This window comes from Schistocerca cancellata, chromosome 2, assembly GCF_023864275.1.
Source record: "Schistocerca cancellata isolate TAMUIC-IGC-003103 chromosome 2, iqSchCanc2.1, whole genome shotgun sequence".
Lineage (NCBI taxonomy): Eukaryota > Metazoa > Arthropoda > Insecta > Orthoptera > Acrididae > Schistocerca > Schistocerca cancellata.
This window is the reverse complement of record NC_064627.1, coordinates 673,149,926-673,170,794: the sequence shown is the minus strand read 5'-3', so window position 1 is coordinate 673,170,794 and position 20,869 is coordinate 673,149,926.

Below are 20,869 nucleotides of genomic sequence, written 5' to 3'. Positions count from 1 at the left end.
CTAAGGGTGCAAGATAGTAAAACAGCTTAAAGATCGGAATAAGAAGCAGTATAGAATCCAAATAACCTTTCGCGGTGTACACAAAAAAACACAATGCTTCTTGATAACATGTGGAGCTTAATTTTGTTATCTGACGTATGAAGAAGTTGTAATTTGAGATATAGATAAAGTGGAGATACTGCCATCAAAATACACTTCGATAGAGCGCGGAATGAAGAAATAAACACCACATAGAAGTATTGCGATGGTGCCAATACTACACACATCAAAAAAAAGTTTTGCATCCGTCCGGTTCCCAGAACTCCTGAAGATAGACGTTGACTGTGGATATTGTATCACAGACACAGTCCCTTTGGCTGTTCAGGGATGTCACTAAACCCACCCAGGGATGTAAACAACCATGAATGAGCAGCACCTATTAGACGGAGAGGGTCCGACAGCCGATCAGTTCCAGTCATTCTACCAGGAAGGAGGTACACGGCACGTGTTGTCTGTAGTTCAACCATGCCTAGACGATCAATACCGCGGTTCAATCGCGTCCTCATTGTTACTTATGTGCCAGGAAGGGGCTCTTAGAAGAGGGAAGTGTCCAGGCGTCTCGGAGTGAACCAAAGCGATGTTGTTCGGACACGGAGGAGATACAGAGAGACAGGAACTGTCGGAGACATCCCTCGCTCAGGCCGCCCAAGCGCTACTACTACTACCGCAGTGGACGACCGCTACCTACGGATTATGACTTGGAGGAACCCTGACAGCAACACCATCATATTGAATAATGCTTTTCGTGCAGTCACAGGACTTCGTGTTACGACTCAAACTGTGCGCAATAGGCTGTATGATGCGCAACTTCGCTCCTGACGTCCATGACGAGGTCCATCTTTGCAACCACGACACCATGCAGCGCGGTACAGATGGGCCCAAGAACATGCCGAACGGACCGCTCAGGATTGGCATCACGTTCTATTCACCGATGAGTGTCGCATATGCTTTCAACCAGACAATCGTCGGAGACCTATTTGGAGGCCATCCGGTAAGGCTGAACGCCTTAGACACACTGTCCAGCGAGTGCAGCAGAGTGGAGGTTCCCTGCTGTTTTGAGGTGGCATTATGTGGGGCCGACGTACGCCGCTGGTGGTCATGGAAGGCACCGTAACGGCTGTACGATACGTAAATGACATCCTCCGACCGATAGTGCAACCATATCGGCAGCGTATTGACGAGGCATTCGTCTTCACTGACGACAACTCGCGTTCCCATTGTGCACATCTTGTGAATGATTTTCTTCGTGATAACGACATCGCTCGACTAGAGTGGTCAGCGTGTTCTCGAGAACATGTCGGGGATAGATCGAAAAGGGCTGTTTATGGACGACGTGACTCACCAACCACTCTGAGGGATCTACGCGGAATCGCAGTTGAGGAGTGGGACCATCTGGACCAACAGTGCCTTGATGAACTTGTGGATAGTATGCCACGACGAATACAGGCATGCATCAATGGAAGAGGTCATTCTACTGGGTATTAGAGGTACCGATATGTACAGCAATCTGGACCACCACCTCTGAAGGTCTCGCCGTATGGTGGTACAACATGCAATGTGAGGTTTTCATGAGAAATACAAAGGGCGGAAATGATGTTTATGTTGATCTCTATTCCAGTTTTCTGTACAGGTTCCGAAACTCTCGGAACCGAGGTGATACAAAACCTTTTTTTTATGTGTGTGCTTAAGAAGAACTAGGGGACCTGTGCGAAATTTTTGTATTTTTATGGTTTTGAATATTAACAGTATTCGGAGAAGTGTTGCTGTTGGGACAAGAGTAGTTGAGGAAATGAAGAGAAAAAATCTTTATAAATGAACGAAACGACGTGAAATAATGATGTTGAATTTTTGAAAGATTCTTGTGCATACAATTCCGTGCATACAATTTACAACAAATTCCTTACAGAGTATCGCAATACCTCGGTGTAAACGATATTTGAAGTAAGAATGTAATCTTCGTGTTTTGTTTCTTTTTCTTTTTCTTTAACAGATACAAAAATTCTGGTAGACTTAGTTATCCTCGAGAAGTTTACACAAAATTGACCGCAAGTAAAGATGGGATTTGGTAAATGCAATCCTGTTCTTTGAAGCATTTGTCTCTGTGACTTGTTTATAGTGATAAACGCAATTTTAATGGGCAATTGCCTTCTTGTCAATTGAAAAGGTATGTTTGGATCAGATGGTGTTAAGTTTATTTCTGGTATAACAACAGTTTTCCCGATGTCAATCGGCTGAGCATTGATTATAAATTCATTGAGTTTTGTTGCAACCTTGCTACAACATATGTGTTAACATAGGAGCACCCACTCACTTTCTCACAACGCTAAGTTTTCTTTCCTGGCTTGTTTGTTGGACTACGATACCGAAACAATGCATGCCAGTATACGGTAACTTACCAGATAATTTATAGGAATACTGTATGAAACTATACTGGATAATTAACCAGAAGCAGCGCCCTAGATAATACGTCCATCGATATGGAGCTTGGGGTGGCGTCACAATATAGGTGATATTTCCCTGGACTGTACCTGCACTAGTCTGCAACTCAAGTGATTTACTGTATATCATCAACAGTCATGTATGACAGATTTTATATTTTTCTTCCCACTGCTTCATCATTTGTCAGTGTACACTCTAAAATTAAAAAAAGCGACGCTGCACGAAGTAATTATCCGAATGGGACGAAAATCGGTAAGTATGATGTATATGTGCAGACAAACAAATGACTAGAATTTCAGAAACATTCGATACCTATTCAGGAGAAACAGCTTCACAAATTGAGCAAGTCAATAACGCGTTGACCCACATCTGTCCCTTACGAAATAAATTACTCACTTGCCATTGACTGACAGAGTTGTTGGACGTCCTCTTGATTTATATCGTGCCAAATTCTGTACTACTGGCGCATTAGGTTGTCAAAATGCCCAGAATCTTGCCAGTAATGCTCCAAAGTTTCTCAGTTGCGTAGACAAAGGCGACCTCGCTGACCAAGGTAGCAAGCACGACAAGAAACAGTAGAAACACTCGCCATGTGCGTGGAGCATTATCTTCCTGAAGGTAAGCCCATCAAGGCTTGCCGTGAAGGGTAACAAAACGGGTCGTAGAATGTCGTCGACGTACCTCTGTGCTGTAAGGTTGCTGTGGATGACAGTCAAAGGGGTCCTGCTATGAAAATAATTGGCAGTCCAGACCATCACTCCTGGCTGTCGGGCCGCATGGCGGGCGACAGTAAAGCCGTCGGCTCACGGACCGTGCATCCGAACGTTGAGCGTTGAGCGTGCCGAGTTTCTGACGTCATAGAGTGGAACAGCACATTCGGGAGTCTTTCCGAACGTGCAGAGCAATATCTAGTATGTCAGATATTCTGAGCATGCGTCTGAGCGTTGACCAATGAGATGTCACAACGCCACCTACGTCACACGCACGCCGTCTCCCTTCAGTACAGAGTTGTGAGGCGCCATATTGGCATTCATTTCAAGCCTATAGGTATATATGCCGTTTCTGAGCACCAGCAAATTGAGAATGACTGGAAAGCCCGTTGTTAACTTTGTGACTGGTTCCAATAAAATAATGAGAAACATCATATTCGTGGCAAAAGAATTATTGTAACTTGCGTATTGAGAGTAGGGTATTTGAAAGAAGCAGCGACACATTGAAGATCCACCCAAAACGCATTGTTCTTGGTACAATTTCTTATAATTAAATTTCAATTAGTAACATATCTACGATTAAGGTTTGCAGCAAGGAAGAAAATACTGTGACAAGAAGCAAGACACATGTTGTTGGTTTAGTGTAATGAGTAGCGTCACTGATCTGTCAAGAGTGGTGTGTTGGGGCGGTGGTTCGCCTTTTGACACTTCCAAATTTTTTTCCTAATATTCGCATTTTATTAGGTTCTGATACTTTATTATTAGTTTAATATAAGTATATACTATAATATTTGATGTTATGTAAATATTGGTTCACCTTTTTTGAGAGGCGAGTTTGTTCGATTGGCTTAATCTATAGGACAGCTTGCACTACTTGTATAAAGATATTTTGCTCCTTTTTCTTTTCGCTTCGTAATTCACATGTTGCAAAGATTCTGCTACAGGGTAGGAACAGTGATCAAGTAAGACTGACCTTGGAGTTTTACTAAAATGTGGGAATGATAAATTAATGTTTATTTTATGCGGAGAAGTATTCCAAATTTGTACCGCACTGTTTGTAATGGAACTTTTATAAGCCTGTGTCCTTATTGACTGGACATGGTACTTTCCTTTTCGTGGACGATGGAGGAAATGTGCATTTTAATAGAGCTAACGTGGGAATTTTACGCGCGCCCGTTGAGTAAACAGTGTGATTTACGAACTAGAAACATCCCTCAACTGCCGCTGGAGTGCGTTGCGATCGCGCATACCACGTTGGGACCCACGTATCGTATGCACAAGTCGCATCGTTCCTGAGCGTTGAACTTGGCACGCTCAGAGTTAACGTTCGACAGCACGGTCTGTGTGCCGACGGCTGAAGAGTGGTATGCCACCGCTGACAGCACTGTCTCCAGACGCATCTACGCTGTCATCGAGCTCAGTTCGAAGCGGGACTCAGCACTGAAGACAAATCTACTCCAGTCATTAAGATTCCAGGCCGAAGATCTGCCTGGAGACGCCCTGGACAGCAGTGGGATACAAACCTAATTGTCTATACGGTCCGACAACCAGGAGTGATGGTCTATGGTGCCATTTATTTTCGTAGCACGACCCCTTGGATTGTCATCCACGGCAACCTTGCAGCACAACGACGATATTCTACGCCCCGTTTTGTTGCTCTTCATGGTAAGCCATCACAGGTTTACATTTCAGCAACATAATGTCCTCCACACAAGGCGAGAGTTTCTACTGCTTGTCTTCGTGCTTGCCGAACTCTATCTTGGCCAGCGAGATCGCCGGATCTTTAAGCAATTGAGAACGTTTGGAGCATTACTAGCAGGGCCCTCCAACAACCTCGGGATTTCGATGATCTAACGCTCCAGTAGGACAGAATTTGGAAAGATGTTCATCAGGAAGACATCCAACAACTCTATCAATTAGTATCAAGCCAAATAATTGCTTGCATAAGGGCCAGATGTGGACCAACACTTTATTGATGTACTCATTTTTTGAAGCTATTTCTCTTCAATAAATCACCTAATTTTTCTGAAATTATTATTATTCGTTTTTCTGTACATGTATATCACATCTATCGATTTCCGTCCCGTTCTGATATTTCCTTCATGGTGTGCTGTTTTTTCTATCTATATTATTACCTTTCAAGAAATACTACGCTCAGGTTATAGACACTGCTACATTAGTGTGGCACTTTTGGCACTGGCGCACTTTTGGGACTGTCTACGTGTTTGTCATGCTGGATCAGGACGGTTTATGACGCTATTCCCAATTCACTGATATATGATCCCCTCACTCCCCTTCTCCCACCCCACTTGTCCTATTGGTGAAAACGGCGGGAAATTAAAATCCGAGATGAGCATTTGTTCTTTTGGATAGGGAAACTGCCATAGACTGCTTGGTAGCCATATTTCAACTCTCCCAGATACAATGGGCTACACCTGGGATCCAGGATTGTGTATTACCTTGCTATAACCAAATCCCATTCCCTGGCTGGTTGAAAGCAGAATTATCACAAGAGAAGTCTTTGTGTGTTAGACCACCCACACTGGTTGTACACTTTTCTGAATGAATTGGTAGCCAAGATCCTATCTAACCTGTTAATTTTAGGCCTCCTTACACTTCGTCCCAAGATCAAAGAATGTCAGACAATCGAATATGGAGGCCTCTCTGATGTCACAAGATGGAGGACTGGGAGACATGAACCAGTCCAAAGTGTTGTACAGGTCCACCAATCCAAAATGACGATCCAACATGATGGACCTGGGGACGCCAGATTTCTCCCCCTCAAGTTCAATATCAACAGCGGAATTAATTACAAGTTCTTTAATTATGCTCACAGTAATAGGGGACTGTATTTTAGGATTTATGCAGTTGCACTGTACCACCAGGAGAAAGGAAGGGTATTATTTGTAGACAGTTACAGTATTTTTATTATGAACATTTACAGCTGTACCCTGCCTGCCACTAGTGCTCTCATCTTTTGTCGGTGATCTCTGCCTCGTCTCTGATGTGCATGCCCATGCACACCCACTTTCCTACAACCCACCAAATCAATTCATTGCACTGCACCTCTCCTTCCCAAAGGCAGTATCTGAGACATTTGATACATCCCCCACTGTCCCTGTCAATTTAAATCTGTGAGCCAACCTACAATGACTGTATCTGAGAATTTTGGAATTATCTGTGTCACCTACACATATATCAAAATTAATAAATGGGCAACATAATCTGTTAGCAGACTGTGGAACCCTTTCTTCTTCTAGTCTCGTGCATATGACCATATATGTGTGTGAGTTGCGTTTGCGTGAGTCTGTGTGTGTATGTTGTCTATTCTCGATGAAGGCCTTGTTGGCCGAAAGCTCACTTTTCGACAGTCTTTTTGTTGTGCCTATCTGAGACTCAGCATCTCTACTGGACGGTGAGTAGCTACTACCCTTTTCACAATATTGTTACACTGCATCCTGAGTTTTCCATTGTTTGGTTTCACCTTCCTTCCTACTACTTCTAGGGAAGAACCCATGGTAGTGCAGTGCTACTGCATGAAAACGACAAAATTGTTCAGAAAAATAATGTCCCAATACCCTCTGCACGTAACACATGCAGTGGTTCTGTGGATGAGGCTAGATTACCCATTGTGATGGTCCTATGCACAAAAGGGAATTGGGCCACCATCTTGGATTGGTGAACATAACATACTTCGGAGTGGGCTCGTGTATTCAGCTCCACCATCTTGGATTGTGACATCACAGAGGCCCCCATCTTGGATTCTTTGACCCCAGGAGGAAAGATAGTGAGGCCTAAAATCCTAAGGTTACATGGGATCTTGGCTGTCAATTAATTCAGAAAGAACTGCAGCCAGCATGGCACACAAGAACTACTCTTGGTCTCCACTTAATTCCACTGTCAGCCAGCCATGCAGAGACCGATTTGATTACAGCAGGCAATACATAATCCTCGACTACATGTATATCTGTATTGTATCTTCGTGAGAAATCTGGCACCCATGCATGCTGTGCCAGTTTCCTTAACCAATAGGTCAGCTGCCCGCCTTGGATTTTGAATTTTCCACCATTTTCCACAAATAGGACAAGTGGCCTATAGGTGTGCAGGAGGAGGAGTGGGGCGGAGATGGGATCATAAATCAAGGAAGGGGGAGGGAGGGTCATAATCATCCTGAATCCTCACGACACAGATGTAGAAGGTCCCAAAACTGCGCCATTATGCCCAAAACCACGCTACTCTCAACTTAGCTCGTTTCATGTTTCACTAGTACTTAGTGTACTTTGCAAGAAAGAATTCACCTTAAAAGTTGGCTCCAAACTGTGTACCTATAAGTATCATCAGACATTATCTCTCTGCTGAACATAACAGTGATTTCCTTTGCCGATTTATCGTAGCACTAAGATGGAAGCTGTTGCAATCTGGCGCTACACGTTTCAAAGTTGGTAAAATAATAACAATAATAATAATAAGAGAGCAAAGAATTGTGGGATCCCCTGAAGGTGAACTGCATTTCTGAAAGCCATTTGACGAAATAAACGATTGATAGCTCATAACAGGTCACTGGCATTTCTGCACTATTAATGACAACCATGTCAGGGCGTTATCTGTGGAACTACTAAGTAGAATTCAATTCTTCTACAAAGCAGCCATCTAACACTTTTTACAGCCTATGAATACAGGCAGGATGACGACATACGTAAAGAATGCGAATTAACTATTTTTATCGAACGGATAGATGCTACAATTATACAACTGGAGTGATGGAACTGATCTCATGGGAATGTTGTTTCCATGTATTGGACTGCTAATGTAGTGCTCACAGCTCTCTGACTTGACATGGTTAGTATTTTACTACATAATGAGGAGACATAAATCGGACAGGAGTCTGCTGCATAATAAGGATGTATAAACTGGACACTGAACTACTGCATAACACACCTGAAAGTTAAGTCCATGTATCATTCAAATACATCTCCAATGGTATGTTGTCCGTTCTGATAAACATGGAAAATATGGGACACACAGTCATATTTAGTCCTCATAAACATAATACATGACTAATTTTGTACATCATTTACAGCATAGAGAGCTTCAGATAAAAGTTAACATGCAGTTATCACAGAACATCTCACACAGAAACTAAAAAATAGTCTACATATTACGAGGACACATACTACTGCTGAACATGTACAGCTCACCACTATCTCTGAGTTTCACACTCCTGACTTTCATGTACTCCTTCCATTTTACTCTCGCTCCTTGCATGTACGTAAAAGCCACCTGTATTTCTGTGCTCAGAAGGACCAAGTCTGAATTCGATATCTGAATCGTTTTTATCCATTTCAAGACAGAAACTGGCCTTTCTACATGAACTGTTGCGCGTGGTGCAGTTACAATATTAATAACGGCAACTTCAGGTTCGTTTCCCTCATTAACACACTGTCTTTTAGGGTTATTTGTCAAGGAAACCTTGAAATGAGTAAAGTACAGGAAGTACACTCTTTAATCTGACAAAATCAAAGGTACCCTTACGAGTTTATTCACTTAACTTTCACCTAACCTTTCTGGCCTGAAGTAGTGGGCTCAAAAAATGGCTCTGAGCACTATGGGACTCAACTTCTAAGGTCATTAGTCCCCTAGAACTTAGAACTAGTTAAACCTAACTAACCTAAGGACATCCCACACATCCATGCCCGAGGCGGGATTCGAACCTGCGACCGTAGCGGTCTCGCGGTTCCAGATTGCAGCGCCTAGAACCGAACGGCCACTTCGGCCGGCTAATGGGCTCACATTTCATTCTTACTAATAGATCAACACACAAAATCAGTTGTATACTTTCTGGAATGGTGCAGACTATGTGTCGCTAGTGGACGTGGCCAATAAATACAGTCAGATTTCTACAAAAAGGTAACACATTAATAAGTTTATTTGCAATATGCATACATAATAAATGAGATATACGTAAATTTGAAGTGTTGTAGGTCATTCTGTGATGCTGAATATATGGTGTCCCTCATAAAACCTGCACACTTCATGTACTCGTAGTCGAACTGCTTGTGAAGTGGCCGACACTATCTCGAAAGTTGGCTACACTGCATTTTATTGGAAAGTTGAGTGTAATTGAGTATTCGTGCGTCAGTTGCTGTGAGAAGCTCGTGTTGTTGAGCTGTTACAGTAATGGGGTAGTTTGCGTTACAGCAACGAATTGATATTGTGGAGTGTTACATAAAGACAGGCCCCATCAAGGAATGCAGAGAAATGTTTCAAGTAAAGCTGTCTGGTAGGAAACTCCCCACGACCAGCGTTATTCAAGAACTGTACAAGAAATGGAGGGCTGAGAGATCCGTTAAGAATCTGCGGAGGAATAGGCGACCGCCACTGAGCATCCCTGAAACTGTAGACAGAATTCGCATAGACATTATGTGAAGTTCTCGCAAGTCGATAAGGAGGTTATTAGAGCAGACTGGTGTATCTCGTACATGGCGTCATCGTGTACTAAAAGGTATAAAATTAAAGGCCTATCGTGCTAGTGTGGTGCATGAGCTGAAATTTGTAGATCATTATAACTGACTATTAACATCAACTGCTAACGGTTATTTGGACCCCTTTACTTCATTGCATGTCAGGTGAGGAGTGGTTTCATTTGTCAGGTTATGTAAACACCCGGAATTGCCGATAATAATTGCAGGAAACCCACACATTCTTCGTGAAGAACCTCTCTACTCAGAAAAGATAGGTGTTTTGTGTGTGTTGTTCGGCATGTGCATTATTAGCTCCATATTTTTCAATTGCATCTTAAACAGTGCCACATATCTAGAGACCTTTGACTCTTTCTATGCACAATTATGCAGTATTCCAACAAAATGGAGCAACCACAGCATGGCAAACATCACGAACATGTTCCCTGAAGACTGACTGTCAGTAGAGGCCTCTGGCCACCACAGGTTCCCGGACTTACCATCAAGTAATTTTCATCTGTGGGGCACACTAAAAAGCGAAGTGTATCCTGACAATCCTCGCACTAAAGACGGTCTTAAATGGAGCATTACTAGAGAAATTAGCATCATAGATTTTTGTGTCATGCCTGTGTCACCTGCTACTTTGCACACTTTCAATCATTTATCGTTGAAATCATATTGTGAACTTCATTGATGTTTTCTACATCTACATTTATACTCCGCAAGCCACCCAACGGTGTGTGGCGGAGGGCACTTTACGTGCCACTGTCATTACCTCCTTTTCCTGTTACAGTCGCGTATGGTTCGCGGGAAGAACGACTGCCGGAAAGCCTCCGTGCGCGCTTGAATCTCTCAAATTTTACATTCGTGATCTCCTCGGGAGGTATAAGTAGGGGGAAGCAATATATTCGATACCTCATCCAGAAACGCACCCTCTCGAAACCTGGACAGCAAGCTACACCGCGATGCAGAGCGCCTCTCTTGCAGAGTCTGCCATTTGAGGTTGCTAAACATCTCCGTAACGCTATCACGCTTACCAAATAACCTGTGACGAAACGCGCCGCTCTTCTTTGGATCTTCTCTATCTCCTCTGTCAATCCGACCTGGTACGGATCCCACACTGATGAGCAATACTCAAGTACAGGTCGAACGAGTGTTTTGTAAGCCACCTCCTTTGTTGATGGACTACATTTTCTAAAGATTCTCCCAATGAATCTCAACCTGGCACCCGCCTCACCAACAATTAATTTTATATGATCATTCCACTTCAAATCGTTCCGTACGCATACTCCCAGGTATTTTACAGAAGTAACTGCTACCAGTGTTTGTTCCGCTATCGTATAATCATACAATAAAGAATCCTTCTTTCTATGTACTCGCAATACATTACATTTGTCTATGTTAAGGGTCAGTTGCCACTCCCTGCACCAAGTGCCTATCCGCTGCAGATCTTCCTGCATTTCGCTGCAATTTTCTAATGCTGCAACTTCTCTGTATACTACAGCATCATCCGCGAAAAGCCGCATGGAACTTCCGACACTATCTACTAGGTCATTCACATATATTGCGGAAAGTAGTGGTCCCATGACACTCCCCTGTGGCACGGCAGAGGTTACTTTAACGACTGTAGACGTCTCTCCATTGAGAACAACATGCTGTGTTCTGTTTGCTAAAAACTCTTCAATCCAGCCACACAGCTGGTCTGATATTCCGTAAGCTCTTTTTTGTTTATCAGGCGACAGTGCGGAACTGTATCGAACGCCTTCCGGAAGTCAAGGTAAATGGTATCTACCTGGGAGCCTGTATCTAGTATTTTCTGGGTCTCATGAACAAATAAAGCGAGTTGGGTCTCACACGATCGCTGTTTCCGGAATCCATGTTGATTCCTACACAGTAGCTTCTGGATTTCCTGCAATGACATGATACGCGAGCAAAAAACATGTTCTAAAATTCTACAACAGATCGATGTCAGAGATATAGGCCTATAGTTTTGCGCATCTGCTCGACGACCCTCCTTGAAAACTGGAACTACCTGTGCTGTTTTCCAATCATTTGGAACCTTCCGTTCCTCTAGAGACTTTCGGTACACGGCTGTTAGAAGGGGGGGCAAGTTCTTTCGCGTGTGGGTGCAATTTCCGGACGTTCTGCAAATCGATAATCTCCCAACAGATGTAGTAGGTCTACGCATACGATTGAATTCAGCTATGTAGTTCTCAACTGTACAGCGCGAAGGAACAGATTTAAAGCGTCGTCAGCTTCACGTGAATTTTCCTTCACGATAATTCATATAACACAGAGAATTTTATTATAGCTGGGTACTGCAGTATATACACTCAAATGAAATACGCACAACATCGCATCTTTAAAGTGTCATAAAACAAGATTGTTCCTCACGTTAAGTTGGCACTCGACTTGCGATACTGTGTAGCATTTTCCACACTGGTCCGAGCTTAGGGAGTAGGTTCTGAGATACGTAAACGCGAACTCCCATCCACAGGCCCTGGCAGGGCCATCGGTACCGACCAACCAGCATGACGTCATTGGTTGTGGTACGGAGGGGCATGTATCGCCAAGGCACTCTTCTGGCCGCAGTCAGTCTGGAGACTCAGTCAAGCAGGTTCTCATCTGGCATGGCGGGGATGAGTGCAACAGATTCCAGTCCTCCCAATAAAGAAAAATCCCTGGCAGTAGAGTCTGTGCAAGATACGACTGCCAATGCGCAGTGACCAATTTTCGTCCAAAGCGCTGAGCGAGCTCATTCGTTTGTTCGGAAGGGGAGGCCGAGCAATGATTGTTCCCTTTCGACCCTTCGGCGATGACAGAATCAAGGCGCACGCCCTGCAATCTTTGTCAAGCGATTTTATAGGAACTATTGGGTACAAAAAAATCATTTTTGCATTTCTTACAGCTTTATATGTCAGTTTCATGATGATTGCCCCATCATTTCGTTAATTGCTGCATTTACTGTGATATTTGGATGTAAGTAAGACACTGCGCAAAATCCAAAAAAGTTTGCAATGAAAAATAGGAGTCGATATGATTTTGCGTTTGATGCACATTACATAATATGCTACACCACATGAAATTTAGCTAACACATTGAGTTTTTCCATAGACTTGGTTGGAGGTCTCTATCTGCAACCAGTCTCGAGAAAACTGATATGATGTAGTTCGTGCGACAGCGTTAAAGCCAGAGTGAAATATCCACAACATTCCTTATATTTCATAACAGTTTGAGATATCGAAATGAGATTTTGGCAAATGATAACAGGCAAAGACGGGAGTATTTTTCCATATGGTTATTGTGCAAAACTTCGATATCAGCCCTGTTATTCCATTGACTATAGACTTTTCCATGAAAGAATATAATTTTTGAGGGTCATCGATATCGGGTGAAACGAGAAATGCTTTTGGTTTTGGAACAACTTAAGACGTTACTCGCTTATTTTTGTACCGAGGATGTGCTTTTCATAAGGTATTGCCCTTACTTTTCCTCAGTTCCTCACTTAATGCGCATAAACTTAATGAATCACTCTTTCAGCATTGTCTCGCAGTTGCGTCTGTACAACATGTTAGTGCGGTGACACTGTGTAAACTCTGCTGTGTTTTGGCAAAAGAAGCAAATTTTAACCCGACAACAAGAGAAATGTGTAGGTTTTACTCCAAATTCGCTGCTCTTGGCGCTTCTCTCAAAGTCAAAAATGGTTAACAAGTCAGGCGAAAATAATTTGCAGCTTTTCTTGCATTTTCAGCGGAATTCTTTTTAGATACTAGCCAAAACAGAGGTGACAGACTTTTTTTGAATAGTTACCATGCAAGTTTGGATATGAAGGGGCTCCACTTAATATTTATAAAAAATATGAGCGTAGGCCTATCCCCATGAACCATGGACCTTGCCGTTGGTGGGGAGGCTTGCGTGCCTCAGCGATACAGATAGCCGTACAGTAGGTGCAACCACAACGGAGGGGTATCCGTTGAGAGGCCAGACAAACGTGTGGTTCCTGAAGAGGGGCAGCAGCCTTTTCAGTAGTTGCAGGGGCAACAGTCTGGATGATTGACTGATCTGGGCTTGTAACACTAACCAAAACGGCCTTGCTGCGCTGGTACTGCGAACGGCTGAAAGCAAGGGGAAACTACGGCCGTAATTTTTCCCCAGGGCATGCAGCTTTACTGCATGGTTAAATGATGATGGCGTCCTCTTGGGTAAAACATTCCGAAGATAAAATAGTCCCCCATTCGGATCTCCGGGCAGGGACTACTCGAGAGGACGTCGTTATCAGGAGAAAGAAAACTGGCGTTCTACGGATCGGAGCGTGGAATGTCAGATCCCTTAATCGGGCAGGTAGGTTAGAAAATTTAAAAAGGGAAATGGATAGGTTAAAGTTAGATATAGTGGGAATTAGTGAAGTTCGGTGGCAGGAAGAAAAAGACTTCTGGTCAGGTGACTACAGGGTTATAAACACAAAATCAAATAAGGGTAATGCAGGAGTAGGTTTAATAATGAATAGGAAAATAGGAATGCCGGTAAGCTACTACAAACAGCATACTGAACGCATTATTGTGGCCAAGATAGATACGAAGCCCACGCCTACCACAGTAGTACAAGTTTATATGCCAACTAGCTCCGCAGATGATGAAGAAACTGAAGAAATGTATGATGAAATAAAATAAATTATTCAGATAGTGAAGGGTGACGAAAATTTAATAGTTATGGGTGACTGGAATTCGAGAGTAGGAAAAGGGAGAGAAGGAAACGTAGTAGGTGAATATGGATTGGAGTTAAGAAACGGAAGAGGAAGCCGCCTGGTAGAATTTTGCACAGAGCACTACCTAATCATAGCTAACACTTGGTTCAAGAATCGTAAAAGAAGATTGTATACATGGAAGAAGCCTGGAGATACTGACAGGTTTCAGATAGATTATATAATGGTAAGACAGAGATTTAGGAACCAGGTTTTAAATTGTAAGACATTTCCAGGGGCAGATGTGGACTCTGACCACAATCTATTGGTTATGAACTGTAGATTAAAACTGAAGAAACTGCAAAAAGGCGGGAATTTAAGGAGATGGGACCTGGATAAACTGAAAGAACCAGAGGTTGTACAGAGTTTCAGGAAGAGCATAAGGGAACAATTGACAGGAATGGGGGAAAGAAATACAGTAGAAGAAGAATGGGTAGCTTTGAGAGATGAAGTGGTGAAGGCAGCAGAGGAGCAAGTAGGTAAAAAGACGAGGGCTAGTAGAAATCCTTGGATAACAGAAGAAATATTGAATTTAATTGATGAAAGAAGAAAATATAAAAATGCAGTAAATGAAGCAGGCAAAAAGGAATACAAACGTCTCAAAAATGAAATCGACAGGAAGTGCAAAATGGCTAAGGAGGGATGGCTAGGGGACAAATGTAAGGATATAGAGGCTTATCTCATGAGGGGTAAGATAGATACTTTCTACAGGAAAATTAAAGAGGCCTTTGGAGAAAAGAGAGCCACTTGTATGAATATCAAGAGCTCAGATGGAAACCCAGTTCTAAGCAAAGAAGGGAAAGCAGAAAGGTGGAAGGAGTATATAGAGGGTCTGTACATGGGCTTGTACTTGAGGACAATATTATGGAAATGGAAGAGGATGTAGATGAAGATGAAATGGGAGACACGATACTGCGTGAAGAGTTTGACAGAGCAGTGAAAGACCTGAGTCGCAAAAAAGCTCCGGGAGTAGACAACATTCCATTAGAACTACTGACAGCCTTGGGAGAGCCTGTCCTGACAAAACTCTACCATCAGGTGAGCAAGATGTATGAGACAGGCGAAATACCCTCAGACTTCAAGAAGAATATAATAATTCCAATCCCAAAGAATGCAGGTGTTGACAGATGTGAAAATTACCGAACTATCAGTTTAATAATTCACAGCTGCAAAATACTAACACGAATGCTTTGCAGACGAATGGAAAAACTAGTAGAAGCCAACCTTGGGGAAGATTAGTTTGGATTCTGTAGAAATATTGGAACACCTGAGGCAATACTGACCCTACGACTTATCTTAGAAGCTAGATTAAGGAAAGACATACCTACGTTCCTAGCATTTGTAGACTTAGAGAACGCTTTTGACAATGTTGACTGGAATACTCTCTTTCAAATTCTAAATGTGGCAGGGGTAAAATACAGGGAACGAAAAGCTATTTACAATTTGTACAGAAACCAGATGGCAGTTATAAGAGTCGAGGGACATCAAAGGGAAGCAGTGGTTGGGAAGGGAGTGAGACAGGTTTGTAGCCTCTCCCCGATGTTGTTCAATCTGTATATTGAGCAAGCAGTAAAGGAAACAAAAGAAAAATTCGGAATAGGTATTAAAATCCATGGAGAAGAAATTAAAACTTTGAGGTTCGCCGATGACATTGTAATTCTCTCAGAGTTTGGACAAGAAGAGAATAGATGCTTTCGAAATGTTGTGCTATAGAAGAATGCTGAAGGTTAGATGGGTAGATCACATAACTAATGAGGAAGTATTGAATAGGATTGGGGAGAAGAGAAGATTGTGGCACAACTTGACCAGAAGAAGGGATCGGTTGGTAGGACATGTTCTGAGGCATCAAGAGATCACCAATTTAGTATTGGAGGGCAGCGTGGATGGTAAAAATCGTAGAGGGAGACCAAGAGATGAATACACTAAACAGATACAGAAGGATGTAGGTTGCAGTAGGTACTGGGAGATGAAGAAGCTTGCACAGGATAGAGTAGCATGGAGAGCTGCATCAAACCAGTCTCAGGACTGAAGACCACAACAACAACAACATGAGCGTAGGATTCAGTTCAGAATAGTACTTCTCCTCCTTCGTGGTATTTCCCCTACTACTCCTGCTGCAACCACTACCGCTTTCCTATGCACGCCCTGCCTATTGCGTATCTACCGGCCACATTATTCTGCGTGCACACCACTTTGAATCGAACCCAGGTGCTCTGCATGGCTGTCAACCATGGTGGACTCACAGATGTGTGAATGTTCGAAAAGTTTTTAAATAATATAAGCCATTACATTGTCCTGCTAATCTACATCTACATATACATGGATACTCTGCAAATCACGCTTAAGTGCCTGGCATAGGGGTTAATCGAACCACCTTCAAAATAATTCTCTATTATTCCACTCTCGAACAGTGCGCGGAAAAAATGAACACCTATATCTTTCCGTGCGAGCTCTCATTCGCATTCGGAGGAGGAAGGTGGTGATTGAAATTTCGTGAGAAGATTCCGCCACAACGAAAAACGCCTTTGCTTTACAGGTGTCCATCCCAAATCCTGTATCATGAACGTGACAATTTCTCCCCTATTTCAGGGGCCTACAACACTACCTTCGAATCGGCAGAAATCACTTCTGTTTTACTCGATGACTTTCCGTCAGTTACTACGATCTCTGACAGGAAATCACGAATCCAGTCAAACAATTGAAACGATTTTCCATAAGCACACAATTTCACTACAAGCTGCTTGTTCGGTACAGTGTCAAAAGCCTTTTGGAAATCTAGAAATACGGAATCAATTTGAAATCCCTTGTCAATAGCACTCAACACTTCGTGTGTGTAAAGAGGTAGTTGTGTTTCATAAGAACGATGTTTTCTAAATCCGTGTTGAGTGTGTGCCAATAGACTGTTCTCTTCGAGGTAATTCATAATGTTCTAACACAATATTCGAGTATGTTCCAAAATCTTGCTGCATATCGACGTTGATGATATGGGCCAGTAATTTTGTAGATTACTTCTATAGCCTTTCTTGAATTTGGTGTGACCTGTGCAACTTTCCAGTCTTTGGGTACGGATCTTTCGTCGAGCGAGCGGTTTTATATGATTGTTCAGTATAGAGTTGTTGCATCAGCATACTCTGAAAGGAACCTAATTGGTGTACAATCTTGACCAGAAGACTTGCTTTTATTAAGCGATTTAATGTGTTCACAACTCCGAGGATATCTACTTCTAAGTTACTCATGTTCGCAGCTATTCGTCTTCGAATTCTGTAATATTTACTTCGTCTTCTTTGGTGAAGGAATTTCCAAAGGCTGTGTTTATTAACTATGCTTTCGTAGCAGTATCGTCGAGAGTATTTCCATTGCTGTCATATAGAGAAGGCACTGACTGTGTCTTGCTACTAGCATACTTTACATACGACCAGAATCTCTTTGGATTTTCTGCCACGTTTCGAAATAAATCTCGAATTGATACCTGCGCTATATTCAGAGTTTCTGTAAAAGATCGCCAGTCTTGGAGATTTTGCGTTCACTTACATTTGCCATGCTTTTTAAATTGTTTCTACGACAGTGTTCTGCCCTGTTCTGTATACCAAATGAGATCAGCTCCGTCGTTTGTTAATTTATTTGGTATAAATCTCTCAACTGCTATCGATACTATTTCTTTGAATTCAAGCCACATCTGGTCTACACTTACATTATTAATTTGGAAGGAGTAGAGGTTATCTCTCAGGAAGGCGTCAAGTGAATTTTTATCTGCTTTTTTGAACAGGTATATTTTTCGCTTATTTTTCGAGGATTTGAGGGGTTACAATGTTCAGTCTCGCTACGACAACCCTGTGTTCACTAATCCCTGTATCCGTTTTGATGTTCGTTGTTAACTGAGAATTATTTGTTGCTAAGAAGTCAAGTGTGTTTTCACAATCATTTACTATTTGCGTGGGCTCATGATCTAACTGCTCGAAATAATTTTCATAAAATGCGTTTAGCACAATTTCGGATGATCTTTTATGCGTACCTCCGGAATTAAACATGTATTTTCGCCAACATATCGAGGGTAAATTAAGTCACCACCAACTATAAGTGTATGAGTCGTGTTTTAAATTAAACTCAATTTCTCTTTGAACCTATCAGTAATTGTATCACCTGAGTTGGGAGGTAAAAGGATCCAATTAAAATTTTATTCCGGTGGCCATGAATGACCTCTGCTCATACTAACTCACAGGAACTATATGCTTCAATTTCGCTACAAGATAAACTACTTCCACCAGCAACAAACACGGTCACCGCCAGGTGCGCTTAGCTTATCCTTTTGGAAAACCATTCTTCGCAAAAATTTCGGCTGAACTTATCTCCGGCTTTTGCCAGCTTTCAGTGCCTATAACGATAGGGGCATCAGTGCTAGCACATGAAGCTCTGGTACTTGCCCAACATAGCTGCGACAATTTACAGCTGTTTTAGCAATGGTTCCTGTATCTATGTTCTTCCTGTGTTCGACGTGCACCCTTTGAGACTGAAGCCCTCTTTGTACTTCGCCGAGACCCTCTTACTTAAAAAAACCGCCCTATCCACATCACAAATACCTTGCTACTCGTGTAGCTGCCTGTTGCGTGTAATGGACTCTCAGATCTATTCAGCGGAACCCGAAACCCAACCACCCTATGACACAAGTCGAGGAATCTGCAGCCTACACGGTCGCAGAACCGTCTGAGCCTCGGGTTCAGACCCTCCACTCGGCTCTGTACCAAAGGTCCACAGTCAGTCCTGTCGACTATCCAGCAAATGGTGAGCTCTGGTTTCATCTTAAAAGCAAGACTGACAGGCTTTAACACTTCTGTCAGCTGCTTGAAACCAAAGAGAATCTCTTCTGATCCAAAGTGACACACATCATTGGTACTGACGTGAGCCATCACCTGCAGTTAGCTACACCCTGTGCTCTCCATGGCATCTGGAAGGACCCTTTCCACGTCTGGAATGACTCGACCACTGTAGCTTTTGAATAAGTGACCACACGGGTCTGCTGAGTGCTGTTGACAAGCGGGATGCATTTGTCCCCTGTGAGCTCAATTGAGGAGCTCTTTGAGTAAGAAGTTGAGGCTCCAGCTACGAAACCTGACAGGAGTTGGGAGAGCGGTGTGCTGACCAATGTCCCTCCATATCTGATTCCAATAATGCCTATTGGCTGAGGACATCGGCTGGTCAGTACTGGTGCGTCCTCTGAAGAAGCCTGTTTAGACGGAGAGAGAGAGAAAGAGAGAGATTACGTTGTCCTGGATGGCGAGTATTCATCGGAGACAGAGATATCGTCAGGAGCGCTCCTAGAAAGTGTGTACAGACTGCCCTTGCTCTCTCTCTATATATAGAAGTGATGTGGAAGCATCAATATGCAACCATTTGCTGATGACGCTGTACAGTACGGGGCTGGGTATTCTTAAAATGGCAGTAGGAGAAGGCAGAATGACTTGGACAGGATTACTGTTTTGTGTGGTGAATGACAACTTGCTCTAGAAGTCGAAAAATGTAAATTAATGCAGATGAGCAGAAAAATCAAGCCTACAGTGTTCGAATATAGTATTACTGTTGTGCTCCTTAACACAGTCACATCTTTTAAATATTTTGGCATAACGTTGCAAACGAGATGTTATTGGCGATTTTTTTTAAACGAGCTAAAGCTGGGTTCACACACATAACTAATGTGGCCCCACAGTTTGTGGCTTTCTATAGTGGCGTCACGAGATACCGTTCATACAGCACACCACAAATTGTTGCACGGCTTTCAGTACGGCGTCAGATGAATTCATATGGGGAGGTGTGAATGTTAAAGTGCAGGTTATTGCATTTCAGCTGTGACAAAGTTAAATACAAAGAAGACGAAATCCAAATGTTGGATGCAAAAATATATTTCACATAGGGACAAATCAGAGATGAAAATGCTATCTACAGTGACAAACTAACCAACAGCTGGCATGTAAATGTCATCGTATTATATTTACTATAAATTTATTTTTTGATCATTTAAGCTGACGGTTTTGATTACTAATTTTCATGGTACAACACTGATATTACGAAATGGATTGATATGAAAAATAGAATTATACTATCAAAAAATTCTTTAGTAATCAGATACGTTCAGAGATATCTTCAGATAAGAAAAATATAATTTAAGTAAGAAATTTATATGGAATCGATCATCTCGGTTAACATGTGAAAATTCCGAGGAGGCTAGGTTCATTGCACCAAGCAAACGTAGGAGTGAAATTGATAATTTTGAAACCTGTCTATAGTTTGCTACTTGGCACACCACGCCACGTCTACAGGCATTTTCTGCAAAACCACTGTGAAGTGCATGGCAGTGGGTACTTTTTGTGCCACATGTTAGAGTTTCTTCCAGTTCCAATCGTGTATGGACTACAGGAAGAACGACTGCTTAAATACCTTGCGTACCTTGCGCATGCCGTAATTACTCTAATTTTGCCTTCACAGTCTCT